This window comes from Adiantum capillus-veneris, chromosome 28 (genome assembly GCF_014529385.1).
Source record: "Adiantum capillus-veneris isolate H3 chromosome 28, ASM1452938v2, whole genome shotgun sequence".
In the NCBI taxonomy this organism is placed as follows: domain Eukaryota; kingdom Viridiplantae; phylum Streptophyta; class Polypodiopsida; order Polypodiales; family Pteridaceae; genus Adiantum; species Adiantum capillus-veneris.
Window position 1 is genome coordinate 116,299,626 of NC_140958.1, and position 4,943 is coordinate 116,304,568.

Genomic DNA, 4,943 nt, shown 5'->3' on the forward strand with positions numbered 1-4,943 from the left:
GATGTTACCCACACACTTTAATTGGGGGGGGGGGAGAGAGAGAGAGAGAGAGAGAGAGATGCATGTGCGCGCGTGCACACACACACACACACTCACTTTCAAGTCATTTTCAAGCTTTACTATACTCATTTGAACATCTTCTTCATCAAAGTTAATGTGATGGTGACTAATGGGGATGGTGAGAGGTGCAAAGAAGAATTGCAAGTTTTCTCTACCACTTCCCTATGGCCTTCTTGGCCAAAAGAAGTCAACATTTTTTGTTGGAATAAATTGAGTGATTATTAGAACACGTTTGACATGTTAATAGTCTCTGTTTGGGAAAACTGTTTCTTAGCTTAATATTGTGCAGATTTCAATTTCAAAAATACCGGCTAAGAGCAAGGGGAAGAGGAGAAATTTCGTTCCAAAATAGAGAAAAATAGTGTAAAAACTTGAAAAATAATTTTCTAAAATTTCATGTTGGCAAATTCAAGAATAGGAATTTTGTATGTCTAGAAAAATGATGTTTCCCGAACACTTTAATGGGGGGGGGGGGGGAGAGAGAGAGAGAGAGATAGTGCGCGCGTACACACACACACTCACTTTCAAGTTATTTTTAAGCTTTAATGTACTCATTTGAACATCTTCTTCATCAAAGTTAATATGATGGTGATTAATGGGGATGGTGAGAGGTGCAAAGAAGAATTGCAGGTTTTCTCTACCGCTTCCCTATGGCTTTCTTGACCAACAAGAAGCCAACATTTTTTGTTGGAATAAATTGAGTGATTATTAGAACACGTTTGACATGTTAATAGTCTTTGTTTGGGAAAAATGTCTCTTAGCTTAATATTGTGCCGATTTCAATTTCAAAAATACCGGCTAAGAGCAAGGGGAAGAGGAGAAATTTCGTTCCAAAATAGAGAAAAATAGTGTAAAAACTTGAAAAATAATTTTCTAAAATTTTCTCTTGGCAAATTCAAGAATATGAATTTTGTATGTCTAGAAAAATGATGTTTCCCAAACACTTTAATGGAGAGAAAGAGAGAGAGAGAGAGAGAGAGAGAGATGCATGTGCTTGCACACACACACAAGCTCACTTTCAAGTCATTTTCAAGCTTTACTATACTCATTTGAACATCTTCTTCATCAAAGTTAATGTGATGGTGACTAATAGGGATGGTTAGAGTTGCAAAGAAGGATTGCACATTTTCTTTACGACTTCCCTATGGACTTCTTGGCCAACGGAAGGCAACATTTTTTGTTGAAATAAATTGAGTGATTATTAGAACACGTTTGACATGTTAATAGTCTCTGTTTGGGAAAAATGTCTCTTAGCTTAATATTGTGTAGATTTCAATTTCAAAAATACCGGCTAAGAGCAAGGGGAAGAGGAGAAATTTCGTTCCAAAATAGAGAAAAATAGTGTAAAAACTTGAAAAATAATTTTCTAAAATTTCCTCTTGGCAAATTCAAGAATATGAATTTTGTATGTCTAGAAAAATGATGTTTCCCGAACACTTTAATGGGGGAGGAGAGGGAGAGAGAGACAGAGAGAGATGCATGTGCACGCACACACACACACACTCACTTTCAAGTCATTTTCAAGCTTTACTATACTCATTTGAACATCTTCTTTATCAAAGTTAATGTGATGGTGACAAATGGGGATGGTGAGAGGTGCAAAGAAGAATTGCACTTTTTCTCTACCACTTCCCTATGGCTTTCTTGGCCAACAAGAAGGCAACATTTTTTGTTGGAATAAATTGAGTGATTATTAGAACACGTTTGACATGTTAATAGTCTCTGTTTGGGAAAAATGTCTCTTAGCTTAATATTGTGCCGATTTCAATTTCATCAAGTGAAAGAGTCACGACGGCTTTCAAAAACAATAACAAAGTGATAAAATTGTTAGGTTGAATTAAACTGGTATCAATGTTTGGGAAAGGATTGCCATAGCTTAGTTTTGGGTCGATTGAAAATCGAGACTAGCTGGCTGCAAACCATGGTAAACAGAAGAAAAACCGATGAAATATGTGAGAAAGTCATCTAGAAATTTTGTAAATCTCAAAATTTCTGCTAGTATTTTTGGTTTTCTTCTTTGTGAGGAGGAAACTCGATCACCAGCCGCTTAATAAAAGAGACTTTCTCGAACGTTAACACTAACTGGAATCAAGCTATAAAATGCAAGAAATGTAAAGCCATGTGAAGTTGTGAAATGAAAGTGAAATAAAAAGAACTAATTAATATGTGTGTGTGAATAGAATTTGTTAGAATTATGGAAGTTGAAGCTTCACTTCAATAGAATGCAAAAAAAAACATGTATGTGTGTGTGTGTGTGTTTGTGTGAAATTTACTAAAATTATGCAAGGTGAAGCTTCATTTTAGCATTCTAAAACAATAGAATGCAAGACAAGTAAAGAAATGTTACGATGTAAAATCAAAGGTAAGTTCCATCATGCACTCAAAACGATGAAAGTCTCCCTAACGCAACACAACACTAAGGGTTTCTTTTAGAAAGCCAAAAATATCGGCTAAGAGCAAGGGGAAGAGGAGAAATTTCATTTCAAAAATAGAGAAAAATAGTGTAAAAACTTGAAAAATAATTTTCTAAAATTTCCTCTTGGCAAATTCAAGAATAGGAATTTTGTATATATAGAAAAATGATGTTTCCCAAACACTTTAATGGGAGGGGAGAGAGAGAGAGATGCATGTGCATGCGCACACACACACACTCACTTTCAAGTCATTTTCAAGCTTTACTATACTCATTTGAACATCTTCTTCATCAAAGTTAATGTGATGGTGACTAATGGGGATGGTGAGAGGTGCAAAGAAGAATTGCACCTTTTCTCTACCACTTCCCTTTGGCTTTCTTGGCCAACAAGAAGGCAACATTTTTTGTTGGAATAAATTGAGTGATTATTAGAACACGTTTGACATGTTAATAGTCTCTATTTGGGAAAAGTGTCTCTTAGCTTAATATTGTGCCGATTTCAATTTCAAAAATACCGGCTAAGAGCAAGGGAAAGAGGAGAAATTTCGTTCCAAAATAGAGAAAAATAGTGTAAAAACTTGAAAAATAATTTTCTAAAATTTCCTCTTGGCAAATTCAAGAATAGGAATTTTGTATGTCTAGAAAAATGATGTTTCCCACACACTTTAATTGGGGGGGGAGAGAGAGAGAGAGAGAGACATATGCGTGCACACACACACTCACTTTCAAGTCATTTTCAAGCTTTACTCTACTCATTTGAACATCTTCTTCATCAAAGTTAATGTGATGGTGACTAATGGGGATGGTGAGAGGTGCAAAAAAGAATTGCACATTTTCTCTACCACTTCCCTATGGCCTTTTTGGCCAAAAAAAAATATGCATCGTCAACCTCAACCCCTCCCCCTGGACCCCATTACGAGGAGATTGCAAAGCAGATATGCAAGACATATCACACTGAGGGCACCAATTATTTGAAGGTGTTAATTAGGTTCCTTTCATCCAGAGGAGGAGGAGGAGTAGGAGGGGGCCATCCTGTAGCTTTGTTTTGCTCTATAAATTGCAGCCCCTCTTCCAATCATCAGTGCAGTCACGCGCATAAGATTGTCGGGCTAAGTGGATTCTTGTTCGCGTCTTTCTTGCCCCACACACACACACGTCTATAAACAGCCTTGTCTCATGTACGTACTCAAATAGACATGGTTTGGTAGCATTTCTTTGCTTAATTGCTCTGCCTATAGTGTGACTTGTCGTCTTAGTGGTTGAGCTTTCTTTTCTATGCTGTTGAGCTTTCTGTAATAAGGCAACCTTAAGTGGAAGCAACACCTCAAGTTTGCAATTGTGGAATGGTCTCTCCTTTTTCTTTTTTTGGAGGGGGGGGGGGGGGGGGGGGGGGGGGGGGGGGGGAACTAATTGATGATCCTAGAAGCCTGAATACTTAAATGTACTATGTGTTTGTAGGCTTTGGTAGATGTCGTTGTGGTTGGTCTTAGATTGCAAGCAGTGATTAATGGTCTATCCCTGAGCATGAGGAGCGGATGTCATGTTGGACTGCATGTGATTAGCGCTGCCAAGGGGCTATAATCAAAGTTCTGTCATGACATACAAGAGAGCTCACCAAGGACACTAACCCATGTGGTAGGCTTTGCTTGTGCAAACTGCTCCTGCTCCTCCCAGATGGTGGAGCAGTTCTGTTGTGACATACAAGAGAGCTCACCAACACAAGAAGATTTAGAACTTTTCTCATGTAGGAAAACGAAGTCTTTTCTAGTGTTTTCATACAATGCATAACATCATGAGCTTCTGTGAGGGAGGCACCGCATACCTAGCTAGGTACGATTGGGAGCAGGGGACCGCCGGCGGGGTGGGAATTATTGTGAGAATTTTTCCAAAACTTCTTGTGCAAGGAGCTTGGGTATCCTATTTACCTAACATACGCCATTGTATTGGTGTGGGATGGTGTTTTGGGACACCAACCCATGTGGTAGGCTTTGCTTGTGCAAACTGCTCCTGCTCCTCCCACATGGTGGAGTGAGCCTGTATCGAGCCCAAGGTTGGCCACTGAGAGAGATGTTTGTGCTTGTATCTCCATAATTTCTTATTGCTGGCCTTTATGATGTAGTAAATTTCATTATCTTATAGAGGGCCTATATGTTGAGGGTTTGGAAACCATTCCCAAATTTTTCTTAAAGGAACAAAAGAAACTTTTTAACATTCACATGCATGTCTTCCCAAGTTACTCATTTTTAAATACAAGCATCCCCTATTTTCATTGGAATTTTATCTACAACTTGATGCTGCACTTGTGCAAAGATGATGTCGGTGTTCTACCCATACAACAAATGCTCATTGATTTGATAAGGGGGGTGATTAGTGAAGACCTTGTCGTGCATGTGAAGCACCGAGTCATTAGCAAGTTGTGGGGTGGAGATGGTGACACAAAGCTACTAACCCAAGCATACCCCCACTAAAT